Source organism: Anser brachyrhynchus (genome assembly GCF_964034855.1).
Source record: "Anser brachyrhynchus genome assembly, chromosome: 3".
Lineage (NCBI taxonomy): Eukaryota > Metazoa > Chordata > Aves > Anseriformes > Anatidae > Anser > Anser brachyrhynchus.
Window position 1 is genome coordinate 18,585,884 of NC_137696.1, and position 21,854 is coordinate 18,607,737.

Here is a 21,854-nt window from a genome sequence, read left to right on the forward strand (position 1 = left end):
TAAAAGTCGTGATTGATCCATAGCCAACTTCCATTTGGCCTCAAGCTTCCCGGCAGCAGGAGACTGCCCACTCCAGCATGTACCTCAGTGGTTTCAGCTCAATGTCAGACCTCCTCAGTCAGTGTATAGCCTTTCTCACATAAATATTTGCAGTCATTATTAGTAGGAAGCATAGTGTTTTTCAGGCTAGAAGACGTCATGGGGATGAGAGTGGAGAGTAACAGATGTCTAGTGGATCTTGAAAGTGTAAGTGGGGATTGTCAGATTTTCCCTTGATTTTCAGATTGGAAAAGAAGAAATACATGAAAATAAAAGAAATCAGACTGAAAAATGAGCAGAAGGATGTGAGCCTCATCCAACATGTGACTGGTTAGTGAAGCTCTGCCTGCAGGACATTGTGAAACCATGTGCTTGCATGGTTTCGAGGAGACGCTGAGCAAGTGCATGGAAAGAGGAGACCTGGCCAGACAAGGCCAACCTGTCACTTCTAGTAATTATTGTCTAGTAATTTGCCTTTCAGGGTAAGTAAACTTGCAGAAAGCATATATGGCTCAGGAAGTGCTGGCAAATGAATGAAGGCTGGCAGGAAATATTACAGCTGCTTGTCCTGTTCTTCACCCTCCCTAAGCACCTACTTTTGACTACTGCTGGGAGAAGGAACATTAGCAGGATGGTCTGTGCACCGACCCTGTCTGACTTCTCTTATTTTTTCTCTGCCTAAGAAAGTCAGAAGAAAGAACTGGCAGAGGTGGGCACATGGTCTGAGGGTTGAAACACAGTTCTTCTGAGGTTTAGTGTGTTCAGTGCCTTCAGAAAACCCAGGAGCCCATCTGAGAGAGCCCAGAGGAGTGCCCCAATACAACTGTGGCAGTTTGGGATGTGATAGAAGGAAATCTTTGGGTGTTGTCATCTGATATAGGGCTCACTTTCTAAGAGATGGAAAATGTACTTTGTAATACATATTGTTCCTGGAAGACATGCCAACACTGGTTTAAGACAAGCCTTTTGTGGTTGTTAGACCATAGCAAGAATTTAACAGTAAAATGTACCCAGAATGTAATAGACTAGTGGGAGAAAGGGCTGAGCTGCTGTGATTTAACCTATCCAAGAAATTAACTTACTGTAGATGCTACAGCTGACTGTTCCAGGAAAGCTGCCAGAAAGTAATGAAAGTAAATAGGGATTTAGTAAAAAAAAAAAAAAAAGCAAATTCTCTGTTACCTGACTGAGGAAATGCAATCAGTTTAGAAGAGAATGACAGAAGATCTTTTTATATCTAACCTTTAAAAGCCCTGAAGTATATTAGCTAAAGAAGATTTAATTGTGTGCAAGAAACACTGCTGGTAGACAGTTAGGAATTTTCACCTGGATTTGGGGGAACTTTTATGCCATAATAACGATTTTTTTTTTTAATACAGAAAAAAGTACCTTTCTGCCACTATGTTTCTGCAACAGATTTCAATGCTCACAACAGAAGACAAAACACCACCCAAATCTCCTCTGTTTTAATCAAATTACAAGAAATGTTATTAATTGTGTAGATCAAATAGATAAGAATGGGGATTGCCTAGACTGCTGGAGTGAAAAGTTCAGGCTATGTTTCATTGCTCACCAAGAAAGAATAAAATATCAGTAGTGACAATCCAAAGAGCAGCACGGATAATTACATTTGCTTTAATTAGTTTCAAGAAATCTTGATTGAAATTAAAAACCAAAGTGCTGTGAACAAGCTGTTGTGCTAGCTTGGAAAGCAGAATGGTTTTGATAGTGCTTTAAAACTGACAGGGCAGGGAGACCCTGCCAGCTGAGCAGGTTAGACAGCTTGGTTCAAACTACAGCAAGCTTTATGCAAGCTGTAATACAAGTAGTGTCTCTCAGATTGAACCTTGGGCATTACTTTAAGAGGAAAACTGGCATGAATTTGTTGACACTAAGATATATCTTCTTTTTTTTTCTTTCTTTTTTTTTTTTTTTCCAGACACATGGCCCAAAGCTGTCATCAGTTCTCCAGAAGAACACAAGCATCAATTTCCTGCTCAAAGTTCTTGATCTGGGCCAGAAAGCGGTATTTGCTTCAAAAGAAAATTATTCCTCTAATTATTCCTCACAAAGGAAAGATCATCCTTAAGGGAAATATATTCAAGGAGATGACATGGGAACTAAAGGCAAACCAGCACTGGTTCAATTAAATGTGCAAAATCACAACCTGGCATGTTAAAAACACTGACCATGAGGCAACAAAAGCAGTGGTAATGGTATGAATGGGGCAACCTCAGTGAACAGAGTGTAAAATTTCTGTGAGGTCTAACGATAGTGCCATTTGTGATCATGCTCTGACCTGTTACACCAAGGAGCAGCACTGCTGGTGATGCTCTGCAGTGAAGAAACTGGTCTGAATAACTGAAGTCCTTCCAGCACAGACAAAGTAAAGGCAAATCTAAGAGCTCTGCAAACACTGTCTTTTTTTTTTTGTCTTTTTTTTTTCTCTTGCACTTAAACAGGAAATGAGAGTAGATAACTTAGTTGGAAAGAGAAACTTGGCACAGTGTTTTCTCAGTAAAATAGAAGGTTAAGATTTTCATAAAACACTGGAACAAGGTATTCATGGTCTTTAATCATGATATTCACAAGCCAACAGGAACAGTCTTAGAAAATAAAAGGTGTGCTTGATCTTAAAGCTGCCACTGGAATGCACATCCCTTGGCAAAGTGCAGTGTTAAGTCCAGTTTCAGATAAATAAAAATGGTGATGTCACAAATGTTCCCATATCGGTCTGGCCACATAAAGAACTGGGTCATTAGCTATGGTATTACAGAGGAGAGCCAAACACCACTGTAGCATTTGCTTATCAGGATAGTGCTATCTCACACCATTTAACAGTGGGATATGTACTTTTCATTATGCTGCTGTGGCAAAAGTGGAAGTGCTCATTAACTTGGCGGGGAATCAGATGCTCCTTCTGGATAAATATGCCTGTCAGAGCTCTACCAAGTCATGATATTATAAGGGGATACGCTGTCCTGGCAAATTTGCAGCAGATTAGATTTGAAATTAGAGTAGATATTCAAGAGAGAAAACTTTTACAAGTGAAATCATTGTGGAAAGCCAGGCACGATGGTTGAAGGGTCATGGAGTAAACCTGCAGGCAGGAGGGTGATCTGTGACCAGCAGGAGTGATCTGCACATCTTGGAGCCATGACTAACTGTTTGTCAGACAAACAAGGGAGCCTGGCAGATGCATAACAAGGTCCAGAGATGGTGGAAGTGCAGAACAGGTCTCCAATCTGCAGCTGCTTTCTAGTTAAACAGACAGCAGTCACTGCAGATCAAAGCACCAGCATCTCAATGTTACAACCTTCATGTACAGAGAAATGCTCTGCAGGTTTTAAACACAAGCAAATTCTGAAATTAAGACTTCCAAATAGTGGGTTGCCTAAGAGAGGAGCAGTAGTTTGCATCTGGACATAGCACTGGGGAGAAACAGAAAAACCACTGAGAGGCACCCATGCCAGGACTCTGAGTAACACAGATGGCAACGCTTGATCTTTATTCCCTTAATGGAGCGGGAGCTGCTGCCATTGTGGAGCCATGGCTGAAGACAGTTGTAGGACTGCTGCAGTACACCATGAAGTTTTTATAGCTGGATTAGTTTATTGAGTCTGGGTGGGTGCTAGACAGAAATCTGGAGGTAGCTAGAGACTGTCCTTGTATGTGAGGCAGCAGCAGAGGGACAGTGGGGAATGCAGACCCGTGTGAGAGCTAGTCATCTTTTTGCAGAGAAACCATCAAGCTCCAGTGGATAATTTGGCTGCCTTCTGGAATTCCTTATGTCTGCAGCTTTCCTGATATAACAGGGTCATTCCCCAAGAGGTTGACTGTAAGTTGGGAATGGATACATTGGAATTCAGAAAATAAAATCAAAAGCTGGAGAGACTGCATCTCAAGAACTGCTTATATTTTTGCAGTGCTATTGGGTGGCTGTTGGCAAGCTCATGATCTCCAGGTAGAGTAGAGTCACAAACCAGAATTAATCTTAATTTTTAATTTTTTCCCCCCTCTCCTTTCCTATTATCATACACGTGGACCTTCTGCTAAGAGTCCAGGCTTACTTCTGCTCCAAGCAAAAAATATGAAAATAGTTGTAACTGATAACTGGTGAAGAATCTAACCACTGCAAGTATTTTTGACATTGCTCAGAAAGCTGGAGTCCCTACCTTTGAAGTGGGCTATAATTGGCAGAATGACATGATTAACTTTGTTTAGTGCAATCCTTTGTGCTTTATAGGTATTGCAATGTGTGAAATGGTGCCTTCAAGTCTGCACATGCGAATGTCACAGTGCGCTGCAATTAGCTGATGATTTTTAAAGGCAATTATCTAAGAAAATGCAATTGGAGGTGGAAGAAAAGGAAGTGTGAGTTACTTAGAATATCCCTTTTCCATAAACTGCAGCAGAAACTGACCAAGACTGTTATTTTAACTCACTATATAGTCCCTTATGGCTTTGAAAAGAGTCTGCAAAGAATTTAGGAGACTAGCTGTTGGCCCCAGTCCTTTGGCCATGTAGAGATTAAATATAAAGCTCCTTTCTCGACAAGGGTCATCCGCATATGACAAAGATCATATTTTAAAATTCTTTTCAGAAAATGTACCACAAAGACTTAGAACGTTATAGTGTTTTTTGTTTGTTTGTTTTCTTAAGATGCTTACTCCAGTACAGTTGTGGTTTTGTAATTTAATAAAAAGAAAAAAGAGTGCATTGCCTCAAACTACTCAGAAAGGCATCAGTGAAGAGCCGTAGGAAGAGATGGGAGGTGAAATCTCGCAGGCATGCTGGGCACCGCAACATCCCACACTGACTGCTGGGGAAATGGGACTCTTTCATCGTAAGCTCTGCTGAGTTTTTCAGCCTCACGGAGTCGTCCTGTCTGTGAGAGCTGCCCAAACTGGCTCCTGGTTGCTCCAGGAGGTTAGTGAGCACGTATGGCCACACTATCTTGTTTTAATGGAAGAGTAAACACTTCTTTGAGCTGTGATAGAAAACACAAACTCTTTCATGAGCAAGGCAGCAGCTTGCTTTTATTTTTCTCAGATAAAGCCCATTGATTCTAGTGAAGGTGACTTTTTTTTACAATAATATATCTAAGAAGCAAATAACTTCTGCTGACTGAATCCCACTCGAGGATTACAGAGGAACCCATCCCGCACATCCTGTTTCTATGGAAACTAATGTACTTCTCACAGCGGGGTAGGGGGGAAACGAGGAAACCAAAAACTAGTACAAGTAGCTAATAAAGTAGGATAATTCTGTACCTTTTGTTGTCATTTTTCTCTGAGTATGTACATATCTCACTGAAGGCTGTCTCACCCATGACTATAAGGCACCATTCCCAGACCTTGAGGCACAGAAGACTTTATGAACATGATGTTGGACCTACGAGGCTCTTTGCAGAGACTGCTTAGTGTTAATTGTCCTCACTCCAGTGACTTCGGGAGCACCAGATTGGATCCTATGCATTCTGACATGCACATGAGGATAAATATTATTAAAATTCTAGGATGTAGTCTGGTACCAAGGGCAACAGTACTTCACTTTCCCTGACTTTGTTGGGAATATTTATGAAGCTGAGCACTTCTGCACGTGAGAAAGGCTGTGAGGGCCTGGCAATGTAAATGCACACTTGTGACTCCCTGCATTTTGTGTAGACAACCTGGTTTGTAGAGCAACTTCTTCATCAGGTCCAAAGAGTTTTATTGGCCAAATCCATTTTGACTTGTGATGGGGAAAAAAATAAATTAAAAAAATGAGATTTGAGACGTCTGGCTAGGAAGTTTATCCTAGGAAAAGGAGTTTCCTCACATCCTTTCTTCACCTGAAACTGAATGTGAATGGGGTGTCTACACCCACCTGGAAGAGACCAGGGGAGCAGAGGGGGAGATGCTGCCCAGGTGCTCTCTCACTATGACCATAGTCAATAAAGCATCTCTCTGGCCTGGTTGAAACGGTATCTGTGTTATAATGCACTTGGAGTCCTGATATTCCCTGCCACAGTAATTAACTAAGGTTCTTGACCACTGATTTTTGCATCATTGAGAACACTACAAGATGCAGGAAAGTTGTCCTGAGGTGTCCAAAAGGAGTTCATAGATTAGATACCAACTGCCACATCTGATCCTTCTGGGAATCCCATTAGATATTAGTAGACATCTACCTCCATCTTTAAACATTTACAAAACCTTTGTTTTCAGATCACTCCTAAAAACAGGATTTGGATACCTAGTATCCCATTCAAAAACCTTGCAGTCTCTGCTAGATAAACCAAGCAGCAGATAAACGAAAAAAAAGCCCCACATCCTTCCCATGTTGGAGTTAGATGCACACTGCAGCACATCGTGCTTTGCCTACGGGTCTGGGTGATGAAATACAGCAATCAAATGCAATGTATAGTAATGATAGCTGTTTCCAGAATTGTCAGGATTCTGCAGTGCCCAGTCCCAACACCCCCAAAATCCTTTATTCAGCTATTTTTTCTCACACGCTGCACAGATTTATTAACTTTATTGACTTTCCAAATGTTTACACTTGGAACATTCATCTGTCAAAGCTGCTTGCTGCATCTGCAATCAATCTCTGTGGTTTCAGTGCCACGGACAGCAATACGAAAGCTTTGTTTTAAAGATCACCCAAACCTTTTGTTAGTCAGTGTTGCTAAGCAGGTGAAGCTGGAGTAAAGTACAGAGCACGCACGTTCAGAATTATGTCAGAAAAACTGATTTGTGTACATTCTTGTCACAGCACTTCAGGTTTCCTAGACAGCCGAACTTCTCTGCATCTTTTCTTGGACACAGTAAACTGCTGACACAAAGGGCAATGCAACTTTAATTCCATAGCACCTCCCACGAGGCATGAAGCACTTAAGGGCAGGGAAACTGAGGCTCAATTTGCTAAATGCTCCCACAGTTCTAAACTGTCAGCAGCTTATCCCACAGGAAAGTTTCCAATGTTTTTGCAAAATTTGTCTAGCCTTAAGGCAAAAAAACAAACAAACAAACAAGCCGCCACCACCACCAAAAACAACAACAACAGAAACCAACAGGCAATTAGGTTTTAGAATTAGCTTTTAGTTGAGAGAAGACAGGCTTTCCTTCAGTGTGAACACCTTTAGAAATAAAATGAATTGTGTGCATTCAGCTATATTACAGACTCTGACCTGGATGTAAGGGCCAGCAGCCACTCTCTTTCCAATGAATTCAAAGGCTGCAGACCCAGCCAGAGAAAAATGTTTCTGGTTTCCTTGTGACACAGTGCACTTGAATGAAAGATTCTTGTTCTATAAAGACTTTGGATTATTTTTGTTTTTCACTTGACTTCAGCCAAGACTCTCATGCATGTCTACATCTCATTCGCTGAGTGCTCCAGCAGCTGACAACTTCCTAAAAAGCTTGTCTCAGACACCCTTTCAATGTATGGAGGTGTAAGCAACCTCAACTTATAGATGGTCCAGATTCTGAACATCAAATTTCCATCAGTATGAAAGGTCTTGGGTTTCCTCCTGTCTGTTTCTAGCCCGTGACAAATGGCTGGTTCCAGGTAAAGGGAGATATAGGGTGTGGTGAAGATTCTAGGACTTGTGGTCTCTTCGACCCTTAATCATAGCCCAGATCTACAGCAGTACTTGTAGCCTTCGCATTCATCTTCTGCAGGCTGCCAGGTAACCTTTCAGCATGCCAGACCATGCATAAGAGCAATGCGGCAGAGCCAAGGGTTGGTCTGATAACCAGTGATGGGTAGAAGACATCCAGCTGCTTTCCATTTCAACAGCAAGATGAAACCCAGGCATTGACAGACCATGCCTCTGTCTGCATCATGAACTTGTCATCACCCTCACTGCTAGCATGGTAATCACTGATCTTCTGCTCTGCCCAGCCAAAGATATATTGTTACCTGGTGTCTAGGCTCATAGATTAAAGTTACTTCTCTGGGACTAAACACACTCAGCTGTGGATGACGTAATATATTGAGTTTGTCCGTGCCCTATCTCATGGTCTCCATCCATCCATATTCCATCAACCCTTCCACTCTGCTTTTGGGGTACGCTTAGGACAGTGGTTTCCATGGATAAAACACCTGCATTAGCTTTGAGGTTAGGATGTCTTTGCTCATCCACCTGTCCACTTACCCTCCTGTGCTATTGAGCAGGATCTGTTGTAATCCATTTCTGAGATAGGTAAGGGTCCTCAACCACAGCCATCCCACCAGGTGACCAGAAAATAGACAATATCCTTTAAAAAACAATGACACTACCAAGTGACACTTCCCTAGCCGTTGCCTCACTTGCCAAAGGATTTGCTACTCTGGCCCTTGTTCAGCTGGACCTTGCCTGAGTATTTTTGGAGTGAGGAGCTCTTCCAGCCCTTTTGCAAATACACAGCATCCTCGTGCTGCGGCTCTCCTTCTCTAAGAAAGATGAGTGGAAAACTGCACTTGCAGCAGTGGCACTCCATGGAAAGGTGGGTGCCAAAGCAGTAAAAATAGCTTTGGAAGAGCTCTCCCTGCCCACTCCACTCCACCCAAGCTCTAGTTCATTTCTCACCTTCAGCTTTGCTGTCTTCTGTGTGTGAGCCAAGGGAAATCAACTTCATCTGATGCCAAGCTTCTTTCAGGAGAAGAAGGTTTTTTCTTTTTCGTTTCTTTTTTAAAACCTTTAAAAAGCCTAAACATCTTCATATAGAAAAGGCAGATTCACACCTAGACTGGAAGCTGCCAAGCTTGGTGGTATTTCTGCGATCCAAGGAGTGATGTGGCCAGGAGGGAGGGCTCAGCTATTGGCAACAGTGCCAGAGTGCTCTACCAAGCAACAGAGCATCTGCTCCCCAGGCCCCGCGACCGTGCCCTGTCCCAGGTGTTTGGCACAAAGATGCTTCTCCTGCCTGTAGGACTGACACTTGCTAGAGACAGCTCCATGATACTGGAAAAGTTGGCTACTGGTTGTTTTCTGGAATTTGAGGAGAACTTTTCATAGACAACCTGTCCTGACTTCAGGCTGTTTGGTCACAGGGCAATAAAAGCCAAAGCAGAATAGCCCCAAATTTATAAAAGCTACAAAGTTAATTCCCTCTCCTGCAAAGAAGTCTGTAAAACAAGCCACTGAGAGGTGTTACTAATGCCAAGAATGTAATAGGAAACAACCCAGATTAGCTGTTTTTATGGCTGAGAAGGTGTTGAGTTGAACCACTGAAGATTTAGGTAGAAGCTTTGGGGAAAAATTAGAAATCCACATTCTCCCAGCTTTAGAGCAGCCGCTAGTTGGTGGAAGTCGAAATCATTTTGTTTTGGACAGCTTGCTATTTCCTAAGGGGTCTCACACCTTCCCAGTAGCAGAAAGGTTATAAGCAGTTATTCAATACTGTCCAGAAATTCAGTTTTTATTAGCATTTCATACTCTATACTGATTTCCAGCTGCTGTCACAGATGTCCTGGGGACTCATACTGCTTAATCGCCTGACATTATGCTGAGATTCCTATTTGGTCCAACAGGTGTGTTATACAGAACCAAAGCTCATTTATGTTTCCAGTTTCTTTCTAACACTTTTACTGATGTTAATGTTTTGAGCAGTTCCTGTCTGTTTGCCCCTCCTTGGCAAGTAGCTTTTCTACAGGAGTAAGTGCCCATCGTGGCCAGGATAAATACATTTTTCCTCAGCTTCCATTCACAGAATTCTCTCCTTGACAGGTAGTTTTGAGAGCAATTATTTGGCCTGAACAGATAAATTTATGCTTTAGACCTCATGGGATATATTTTCAAGGGGAATTTATTTTGCACTGTAATTAATGTTATTAATGTTAATGGGACTCATATCTCCAAATCTCTGCACAGCCTTCTGTCACTTCTGTCCCCCACTCCGTGCGTCTTACATGGAATAAATATTAAACTGAAACAAAGATCTGAAAGAGAAAAAGCAGAGGCCAGAAGCTGAGAAATTGATTACTGGCTTTGTATCTGAGGGTTACATCTGTGCAAGGAAAGCCCTGCTCAGACTAGGGACTCAGTCACCCCATCCTCCAGCTCCTGGGACCAGCACCAAGCTTTCTGTGTGACCCCAGAACCTCCCAGCACAGTGCCATGTAGCATACTGCAGACCTGCCCTCTGGTTCCCCAGTCTGGATTCAGCAAGCACTGCTGTGCCGCATCTGGGCAGCAGAAAAGAGAAGCACCCAAAATTACAACCCACGGGGTGTGCCTGGCACATTGTATGACTTCTTCCTGGTGTATTTTTTTCCCCCTTTTGAGTCCCCTGTGCATTGCTAGGGGATGGTTGCAGAGACGTTATGGTGAGGCCAGTGCCCATCATTTCGCATCACTAACTAGGCATCCAGCACACCGCTGCTTTGGATTTGGGGGTTTTGAGGCTCCAAGTGCTTCCACGAGCAGCAATGCCAGCCCTGTAGTGATAGTGCACGGCACTGTCAGCAGAAGTCCTTCCAGATGAGGCAGAGCTCATCCCTCCTGGAGGAAATGGCAGACACTAGGCTCTTTACCCAGACCTGATTTTTATAATTTCTGTATTCCTGTGGCTTGCTCCTGATGTTCAGCTCCAACACATACCAACAGCAACCAGCTGCAGAGAACGGGAGACTGCAAGAAGGCAGAAATCCACTAACTTGTATACAAACTTATTTCTTATGCTTAATTAAACAAAGAAGCTGTCCTTGATGAATAACAGACCTTCAGCTTAGTGACTGAAATAAAAGATACACAAAATAATTAAGCTTATCCTGAATTCATTTTGCTCAATCTCAAATGGAAGGATTCAGCTGGTTTGGGGCTTATTTAGCAGCTTTTCAGCCCAGCTTGTTCCTTTTCTGTTCATTTTCCTAACTGACAGCTCTAAGCCACAAACACAATTCAGAGACAATCAGTATTTGATGGAGCTGAAATGATACCATTGAACTAATGTGTTTTCACAACTTAAAAAGTTTTCCTACATTTTCTGCTAAATTTAATTCATAAATAATTTTCTTCCAAAACTCTTTTTTGAGCAATCTTATTGTTGTTTTGTTTTGTTTTGTTTTTTTAAATAAAAACAAACAAACCAAGAGCCCCTTTGCCAGCTCATTTGCTTTTAGTTCACTGTGTGCTTTTCGTTATGAGTGTAGAGAATGTCACAAGTTTGTTCATTTGAGATTTCTTAAAATAAACATACAGAGAAGGCTGAAAACTGTAAGTAGGTATTTAAAAAAAAAAAAGTTTAAATACTAAGAAAAATTAGCTTGCTTAGCAAAAGGACATGCCTCATAAACCCGGTACTGGATTTTTCCAGGGGGAAATATATTGGTACATGAATACAAACCCATATGGGAAAAATTATTTACTTATGTGAATACAAGAGAAAATTGTTTCTCAATTAAAATCTCCTAATTTACATATTCAGATATTCACTAATCTAAAATTTTACCTTCAGAAAAGTATTACCAAAGCACTGGAGCAAAAACAGCGCTACCAAGTCAGCTGCACTCTGCATTAACCTCTGCAGAAAACAAGTGTGTAAGACAAACACTGACTTGTTCCAGAGAGAAACTCTACAGCACTCACCAAGGAAGAACATGCAATAGCTTGAAACCCTGGAGCTTTCACCGTAATTTACATTATATCCTGGAGCAAATAATGAATCAATTCATCACCAAAGCTGTCCCCACCAAGCTGAGAGTCCCAGGGACGTGTTTTAATGTAAATTACTTACCCTACTTCCCTCTTTTTAAGGAGACAGGAGGAAATTTGCACCTCCTGGAAGGATGTGATACACGTATCTCTTCTCCCCACCTCATACCTTGCACCTTGGTTGACTACTGCAGAATTTACATCTGCACCTCTCACCACCACAAAAGGTCAGAGAAGGAAGAGAAATGGTCCACCTTGTGCATGACCAGCCAGGAGGGAGCCACAGGTAGGAGGAGATGAAGACAGATGGGCTGACCAAGTGCACAGATCACTCAAAGCTATCTTTTCAGCACATTCCTCTGGGATGTGGTCTGGCAAAGGACAGTTTTGCTTTCTGAGAGCTTCTTCTTTTCAAACTATTTTCTGAGTGTGTAGAGAGTGCAAAAAATTACCCATTTGTACCTCTGCACCCATCCCTTGGCAGGAGCAGAGCAAGAGCTCTCATGAGGAAGAAGCAACTCACTGCTGTCAGAACAGGCATTTTGCAAGAGGAGCTCACATAAAGAAGTTAATTTGCTACAGTCTTTAAAAAGCAGACAACTTATCACAGCCAGTGGTGCAGCAAGCACTGGGCAGGGAAGATAAATTTCTTCATTTTTTACAGAGTTAAATCTTGCTAATTAAGACCACATTGCTGCTTGCTGGAGAGAATTTGCATTGATATCTAATATTTCCCACATGTACTTATCAGAAGCAAATGTCTCAGCCTGCCTGAAGTACGGGCATTGACTTCCTCTGCTTCCCAGGAGCCTCACTTCTGAAAAATGGACCTCTCCTTTTTGGCTGTGTCTCTGTAGGCCTCATTTTTTTGAGAAATATTTCTCCAGTGAGGTTATTTACAGAGATACCCAGTAAGGGTTGTGCATCCCCCATGTGAGAGCGGGGTTTTCATGAGGGCAGGGGAAAGGTAAGCAGAAGATGCATTTAAATGATACGTACATGGGACCAAAGGTCTCCTGGGAGAGTTTTAATGGCTGCAAATTAAGAAAGCCTGAAATCGTCTCTTTCAAGTAGTCCACCAGGACAGGAGATGTTTTCCAATGCAGAGCCTTAAAAAGGCTAAAGGTGAAATTGCAGCTTTGCTTCTGGACTTGCTAGCTGGCATCTCCTTAACTGGTGATTCAGAAGGGTTTTGCATCTGAAGCTTCACTTATGGGGAGCCTTTCTTACAATGCCTAACAGGTGACCCTGTGCAGGAGGGAAGGACTTGAGAAAAGGAAATAAAGGGAAATAAAAAAGGAATGGAAGACGGAAAGATGCTCTCACCTGAATGATTAACCGAGCCAGATGACCAGATAAAAGGGGTGGGCCCAGGGAGCTGGTGGGGGCAGTGACCCTACCCATCTGAAGACACCATGCCTCTGGGACCAGCACTCTGCTGCGAGATGGCTTCTTGCATGGTCCCATATTCTGGACATTCCTGCTCATGCTGGTCCTGACCTAGCCCTAAAAGCACCCTAAAAGCCACTCCTCGACGTTGATTTTTTCACCATGATGGTGCTATTTACCTCTCTGCTCTGAAAGCAGAAAATAATTTGCCCAGCAGGGACAAGCAGAGAGCCAAGGAACTGATCAAGCTGAAGGTGTTAAAGGAAAGTCTTGGATAGCAGAACAGGTGCATGCCAGAAAGCCTTGTTAAACAAGTATCAACATGCTAATTAAATGAAGACCTTTGAAAGCGAAGCCATTAACATCTGTCTGCATTTGCAAATGAAGGGGAAGAAAAAATAGATCTTACACCATGCTGCAGGTTCTGGTGCTCCCAAACTCTGCTTTAGTTCGAAAATAAAACAAATAGTCAAAAAAGTTGAGATTTTACTGAAAAACAAACAAACAAACAAAAAAAAAACCCACCTCTTTCCCAAAGTCTTAACCTAGTGATAGACAAACATGTCATTTGTTATAATGTTGGTTGACATTTACTTCCAGTACTGCCAAAGATACCTACTGCGAAGGGGTCAGCACACATTTGGCTTTAAAAATGTTGAAGCCAAAACATTAATGCTGCAAATGGCAAGGTCCATTAAAATGAAAATGAATGCTAATATCCCTCCATAAAGCCAAAATGGAATGAAACAAAAAAAGTTGTGAAGCAGCATCTTATGTCACTAAAAGAAAACCATCAGGAGGATTGAGATGCACTGACTTGACATTATCAGAACAAGCTGGGCAAGGTGGAAAGATTTGTTTTGACACTTATTTGTGGATGGATAATTTTGCTGAACTGACTTTCTGAGAGGAAACTGGTTTTGACTTTTCTTGTGTGTGTCTGAGGGTCCTACTTAATGAGCCAGCAAGAAAGACCAGTGAAGGGCACTAGGGCAAGCCCTGCTCTGCTGAGTTTCTACTAGCCTGCTGTCTCTGGCAGCAACGTTGATATTATTGCTGGCTCTTGTCTTATGATTATCAGCTTCAGAGCTCTTCAGTTTTGTTATTGTTTTTGTTTTCCTTATATAATCATTTTCTGGAGTCAGGAGATTCAGGTGCCAATCCCAGATTTTTTCCTTTTTTTTTTTTTTTTTAATATATTCCAAGATATCATGTCTGAAAAGTCTAAGACATATGACTACCTTGACGTTTTCATAGCTAGAAGGGAAATAAGGAGAACCTAAACTGTAACTGGTATGGGATTCCTCCTGGCACGTAGGGTTAGTCCCAGCATTTCTTCCAGGAGAGTGTCAGTTCAGTCTTATTGCTGTGGTTTTCACTGAACTGATCCAAGATGGTGATGCAGACCAAGAAATCTATGATTTATGACAGATCAGCCATGTCTTTCTCAAAATGCTGTGCAAATCGCATTTTTTTTTTTCACAGGGGGTGATTTTTTTTTGGCAACAGCACATATGGTTTTCTATCCTCTGGCCCCTAATAAGTTCTCTAATTATTAATAGCTTTGCTAATTACAGAGTTGGGCTGGACTCCTACACACACATAGTTTCCATTCCTACAGATGGAGGTCAAGGAATGCAGTGCCTTCCAGGCACAGAAGTGTATTTCTCCACGAAGTGGTTGCGTGAGCTGACAGCAGGGAAATGTGGGTTCAGACCTTGTTTCTGCAAGCAGGGACAGAGCCAGGTAAATCTCCTTTTCCTTCTCCTGGGAGAGCAGTGCTCACCGGTGAGCTGTGTGAGGCAGGTGACCTCTAACAGCAGCTGTATGGCAGGTATAAAGGTCATTGTCCCGAGAGATGGCTGGCAGATGGAAAAACATACAAACAGGAAAAAAAAAAAAAAAAAAAAAAAGACCTGCTGGAAGGGAGAAAGCAGCTTTGTGTGTGTCTGCCTCAGACTCCGAGACTGGACTGGGCACATGCTTTGCTGAGCAGGAGCCACAGGATATCCATTTTGTATGGATGCAGAGGGGACAGGTTATCTCCTGCCTCATTCTTGGAACTCCTCACTGAATGTCAGGGGATGCTGTGGGGTGCACAGGTAAGTCACAAGCCCCAGAAAAATGAGCAGGTCCCTGCAAAGCTTGAAGCTGGCTTCAGTGTCCTGAAGAATGGTGCTGAGTTCATCGCATCCTGGCTTCAGGGATGCTCCTCTCAAGGCTGGAGGGAGTGCTGAAGAAGTTCTGCTTGTCAGGAGTGTTCTTGGTGCCATCAGTAGAGCCACGAGGTAACTCCAGACCTCGTGTGGTTTAGAGCTGGAGTGATTAATAAAGTGAGGCTGGCAATGGAGCGTTTCAGCAGAGCTGAGGGGAGACGAATCTCTGCTAGACCCATTCTCCAAAGCAGAGCAGCTCTCAGAGGCCATTACAGCCTGGCAGTCTGCTTGGTGGGAGAGCAGGTGGGAACCGATCCCTGAGAGCGTGCCTCAGGAAATCTCCTCCCAGCTCCTCCAGAGAGCTCAGCTCCCCGCCGCTTCTGCTTGGCATTTACCAACAGATTTTCCCAGGCAGCCTCCCACCTGCTCAGCTTTTTTTTTTTTGCAAATCTGGACCCTAAAGGGGAACTCAGCTCTTTCAGAAAATCTGCTGTGAAAGGAGCTGAATGAAAGCTTTCTGACACCCATGGGAATGTCCTTGCTGGTTCCAGCAAGCCTTGATTCATTCCTCTTCCCTGTTCCTGGTACACTGGCATGGTTCTGGAGATCAAGATGAAACACTGTCATGTACTTTGCCACTGCTGTAGCACAAAGAAAATACACGCAGCCCAAAGAATAATTAAAGTCATACTCTCAGTTCTTAACTTACTTTAATTGAGGATATCAAAGAAGAATAAATTTCACTATCAGGCTCAGCGGGGAAAGCTAAGTTGGAGGGAGGTAGCTCTTTATTCATTTACATGGCTATGTATCACACATAACGTCTGGCAGAAAATAAAGCGTTTTAACTTGGAGGGAAATACTAATTTTAGCTGAAAAGAAACAGAGGCTAATATGCCCACCACAGCTTTTTTTTTTTTTTTCCAGCAATATGGCTTAGAATCCAAAGATAAATATTCTAACTGCTAACTTTAAAGTAATTACATCGTTACAATTTCTGAGGAGGAGTATGTTTTCAATCACACACACAAAATAAAATCACCACATTTCAGAAAGAAACCCAGCAGTCTGGATTCCATCGCATCTGGTGTAATGGGTTGGATGCTGCTGAACCAATTAAAATCTGTTAAAGAGCTCTCCTTATACTTGTTATCAAACCCAGAATTGGCCAAGCCCTGGTTTTGGATCATTAAACATCTTGGTCTTTTCCAGCTAACATGTTCTAACACACCAGTCAAGACATGGCAGGGACACTGAGCTCAGAACAGGTAAATTCCTGAAAATATGAGGCTGAAAGAAAAGTCCTGTCCTGGGTTTGACCCAGGGTTGTGGATCAACATAAGAATGGTCTAGTTCAAAAAAATCAATGGACTCCGACTTGTGTCCCTGAATTGGTCATAAGGTCCCTTCACTAGGGTATTACTACCTCTTGAGTTGGGAAAACAGAGGAAGAAATTGCTATGGAAGAAGTTCTAGAACGAAATCATGAAGCAGCTGTCCCAGTGCAGGCTGAGTCCCTGCTCTGGGCTCCCCCAGAAGAAAGTAATTTTGGGGAAGATTGAAGCTGTGGACAATTCATTAGATGCACATTTTAAGGAAATTGGGCCAGAAACAAGAATCTGATATGCTTCTGAATACCTGGAATTGATATAACATCACTGTGGAAAAATTATCCCTCACAGTTACGTATTTGGGGAAATTTGCCTTTGACTGTGGGAAATTGTCAGATGGTCCAGGTCATGGTAGCTCTGAGGCTCACACAAGAGATTTGGCATAGACATATTAGGAACTGAATATCAAAGCCCTCTTTCCACCAAAGCATGCCATGAAATTTCCAATAAATCTTTTAAATAAAAATTAATTAGTATTACATTGAGAAATGCAGAACAAGACTGTGTTAATTCAGATAGTTTACTTTCTCTAACATCACGGACATATTACAGTTCAAACCGGTGTTTTGCAGTGAGATGTGTTTGCATCTGACTTTGAGAAAAGACTGGCCACTCTGTGAGCTTTCTCTTCAAGGGCATTTTACTACTTCATGCAATAAACATACAGTTCCACAGAAACTGAGACCTCCAAGGCATCCTGACCACCCTTGTATGTCAGAGCACCACCCTAATTCATGAGTGGGGTGGTCCATTACAGAGCCCTGGTGACTTCTGGCAGACCAGGGCAAACTCGTAGTCTCCCAGAGCCAAGGAAATCTGACTCTCTGAAAATCACGCATTTCTGACACCTTCCTATCAGAAACCTGAACTAGAACAAAACCAGAAGTACATCGCTGTGGGAAGTGATAGCTTGCTTTGGTGGAATCGAAAGTCTTCTTTGAGATTGATTGGTTACACTGCTAGAAAGCACAAGAAGCGCTTGCAAAAATGAGAAGTTTCAGCTGAATTTTCTGTTTCTCTCCTCCTTGCACTAACCAGCGTCTGTTCTCTACTACCACCTTTTATCTAATAAAAATCTGAAAGTCTCTGCGCAGTCTCTTCTTTCCTGGGATAATCAGATTTTTCCTCACAGGTGTTATAGAAGTCCCCTCCTTCTTGCTCTTCTGCTCTGTTGCTCTGTGGTTTTGTTTGTTTGTTAGTTTGTTTGTTTGTTTTCCAGCAGGTGAGCATAACTCTTGAAGCATAGCTTCAAAATGAGACACAACACTTAATCCCTTTCCAGACCCAATGTGACCAGACCAACAGTAATGTCTTACAGGCTGCACTCCTGATAGTACCTGTTTGAATCAGCTCTGCCCTTTTTGCCAGAGCATCTGCCACACCCAGCGGTCTGTCCTCGGTATCCTAACACACGGTGTTTCTGTTTCTCAGTGTCATATCCATATTCTCATTTTTTTGGCTGCTGAATTCTCTCCTGCCCTGTACATCATACACAGTGGATCTGTAGGAATGTTTCCTGGGGAACCTCAGACCCTGATTCAGTGAGGCCAGCCTGACCAAATTCTGCCCCCTCAGTGGGACAGGACACCCCTTGTCTCTATAACTTCCTCTGGGCCATGTCTCTTAGTCATTCCTCTAATTCATAAACCTATTTATTAGAGTAAGCCATTGCTAGTGCTCCCTCCTTCCCCTTCAAGTGGGTTACCCAGGCAAAGAAGCGTCATCACTTTGTTCTGGCATGGTGTGGTTTTGATGAATGCAAGTTGACTGCCTTTACCCCTCCAATTAGTCTTCATTAAGGACCTGTTGTATAAGGAATGAGTGCATGACAATGTCATTCCAGGCATTGTAGCTAGACTGTCAGGTTTATGAGACTCTACCTCCTTCCTTTCAGAACAAGCACCATCTCCAGAGCTATGGGCCTGCAGCCATGCTCCAGGAGGGCTCAGAGATAAAAGGTTTAGAAAGAAATTTTTTGTTCCAGCCTTGTTTGAAAAACAATCTTCTTTTGAAATTAATGCATTCAGAAGTAGCCTATTTCAATGAAATAGGATTTTCTGACAGAAATGTGTTCTGCCACAAACTTTATCATCAGTTCTATTCCTAACTCATTTGAGGAATAAACCAATATTTTTCATTCTTTGTTTTGTTCTGTAAAGCTTAGATGAAGAAGATTGCTCACATTTCCTTCACTCATGATGTGTGGTATGTTTTTGAGGTGCTGTTCTCTGGCAGTGAAAGAGTTTGGTCTCTACGAATCTTAAAATACTCACCACAGGAATGCTAATAGACCAGGGGTAGAACCAAACATTGTCTTTGCTGAGAGCAGAGTTAAACTGGAAAATGTTTGAACTTGGCACAAATCAAGTGAGTCAAGAGCCTTTCGATAGCTGATGATAAAATCTGAATGCCTGACCACCTGCAGAAAATCTCAGCTGTCTTGTCTCCTTCCAAGGTCTGGGTATAAGATGTTTAACTTAAAAAAAAAATCTTATTAAATGACAGCCTTTAGGTCAAACACTCATCTTCTGTTAATTGACATAACTTCCTTATGTTTATCAGCCACCTTCTCATGCAAGTGATCTCTCGGGGAGCGATCAGGTCTTCAGGCAGCTGAAGTGTTTGCCTGCCGCCAGATTGCCCCGTCTGAATATAATCAGGAGGGACCATGGTTGAGTCCCCTGACTTCAGGCATCTCCTGTTATCAGAGATTTCCCAGCACGTCCTTGCTTACCAGGTGCCCTCTTCCTACCACCAGCTCAGCTGGTGCAGGAAGAGCTTAGTGGGCTGCAAATCACAAGGAAGGCCTGCACCAGTGCTGTCTCTGCCATGGGATAAAGTGCAAGTTCAGTGTCAGCATAACCATTCAGAGCTGCTTCAGCACCTAAGAAATTGGGTTTATAATCCAGCCATTTGAAATGTTCACAGAGGAGTTCACAGCGTGGAAGTTAGTCCCTGGCAGAGGATGTGCTATGGCCTCGAGACCAGTGCCACCTCCCTGAAGGAGGGCTGGATTGCTGGGCTGGCTCTGCTGGCTGCTCTGGGAGCTAGAAATGTATGAAAACCAATCCGCCTTGAAGTGGGACTTTTCATTCTTGCTTTCCCTCTGGTTAATTCTAGCCAGAGGATGGTTTCATGCTATAGGTCCTTTGTCCCTAGGATGAATCTCAGATAAAGGCTGCTTTCATTTCAAAACAAACCAACTCATCTCGCCATGACTTCTGCTCCAGTTCCTAGCTCAGAAGGTCTTGACACAGTTTTTCAGTGCACCTGGGTGAGTGCTTCTCTCTCTACCAACATGTTCTCCTGTCCTTTAGTGTTTCTCATCCTTTGATCCTTTGCAAAGACCATCTTCATTATTTCCATGTCGCGTGTAGACAGGCCTAGCTCCTGCCGCAGGACTACATCGCTGCCAGTTTGGAAGAGAATCTTTACCACGCTCTACGCCTTCTCTGCACAGATTTCCAGGATGAGCTCCCTGGTCACTTCTTTTTAGACACAGTTTTCAGGAGAAGACCCCTGTAAGGTGAACTGCTGCCTCAGTGCAGTTCGTCTCTCCCCATGCAGTAGTTTCCTCGCTCTGTGGATTCCTTCCCATGTGGAGTTCTTTTGTAAGGACATTTGTATCAATGACTTTCTACCCAGAATATTGGTCTACCAAGAAAGAAAGAGTTTTTCTCATCAGGCCAGACTAAGAGATCCCTCAGGACTTAGACACCCTGATAATCACTTGGTCAGGGACTCTGGTTATATTGGAAAAATACAGGATGACAGGATATATCATATTAACATGCTACAGCTCTCTGCTTTCCAACCGCATGGAGCTCTGAAAGCTAGAAAGCATTCCACATATTAAAATGAAATATTTAAATTTCCCCTTTTTATTAAAGATTATTTGCTGTTCCATCCTTACCCCAGATTTTTTTTTCTTTTTTTTCTTTTTTTTTCTTTTTTTTTATCTGCTTCATTTCACTTTACTGCTAACTGTGACTTAAGTACGATTTATGATTCAAGTCAAGACCCTGATTGCATTTAGTTTGCTGGTGACAGAATCAATTCATCCCGGGTAGGAAAAATGATGCATTGCTTGTCAGCCCCTTACCAGCCCGTGGATTATTGAGAAGCCTAGCGAGTATCTTTGCATGTTTTGGAGTCGTGGCTTTTTGGTTAAGTAGCTTCATAATTACTGAAGTTCAATATCCCTCTTCTCACTGGAGGTTATGGGAATTCTCATACAGAGTGAATGTATCCTGGTTTGCAAAGGTCTGGCATGTGGACCAGAATAGGATGTGGTCTGGAGATAAAAGAAATTCCAGACTGTCCCTGCACTGTCGGGTGGGTATAGGTGTCCTGAACAGCATGACACTCTAACACCACGTCTTCAAGACCCTTAGCTGGTGGGAGGCTGGTGGTGGTGGAAACCATCATCCCTTGATGGCTGCTGCCTTCCTCACAATGGTCACCCAGCAGAAACCCCCATGGCCTCTGCTCTGAGACAGCAACAGTCAAGAAGGAGAATTTACTTCTGGCCTGTGGATGAAAGGCAAAGTAGGATGATGTCTCCTAGGAATATTCAGAGGCCCGGGAAAGCCGGGAGGTCAAAGGCCCACTGTAGCCCTCGATTAACACCAGGCATTGGATGTGGTACAAATAACATCTGTAGCAGAGAGTGGAGATGCCTCAGGGCAGGAGAAGAGGTAGCTTTGAGGAAGGTTTTAAAAAGAAGATTGCTTGGAGCTTTTCCAGCGTAACAGTTTTTCTTCAGAGCATTTGCGTTTGATTTTGTCAAAAATGTGAAAGGCCTGATAAAATGACTAAAACAAAGAAAGTACTGGAAAAAAACTCTTGCTAAGTTTCTCTTCATAGTACTAAATCATCTCACCCTAGTAAGGTAAAGTAAATAAATTCCTCTTTCAACTCATCCATTTTCATTAATTTCACGTGAACTTTTAGGATAATATCAAATATTAATTTTAATATTATATTTCAGTGATGTCTTTAATATTTGCTGGTATAATGCTTTGCTATTATATAAGTAAAATGTGTGTACCTTAGGGAAATGGAGTGTTTAGGTATTGTTGAAACAAAATGATTTGATGTAGTCAAGACCAGTCAATTTGATTATTCAGATTAGACATTTCTGGAGGAGGGAGAGAGAAGAGCATTTTATGTTGAAATTTGATTTAAAATAAAAATGACTTCTTAAATATTGGGATTTTATCACAGGCTGAAAATTCTGATATCTGGCAAATATTTTTA

At 42.5% G+C, this 21,854-nt stretch overlaps 1 long non-coding RNA gene across 1 annotated transcript in view; it reads left to right on the forward strand.

The window, feature by feature from the left end:
* LOC308191820 overlaps window positions 1–7,403 on the forward strand; it is a 47,391-nt gene extending 39,988 nt beyond the window's left edge. The window contains exon 4 of the long non-coding RNA XR_013948296.1: window positions 1,979–7,403. This is a non-coding gene — a long non-coding RNA (uncharacterized lncRNA). The remainder of the gene's footprint in view (window positions 1–1,978) is intronic.
* The last annotated feature ends 14,451 nt before the right edge of the window (window positions 7,404–21,854 follow it).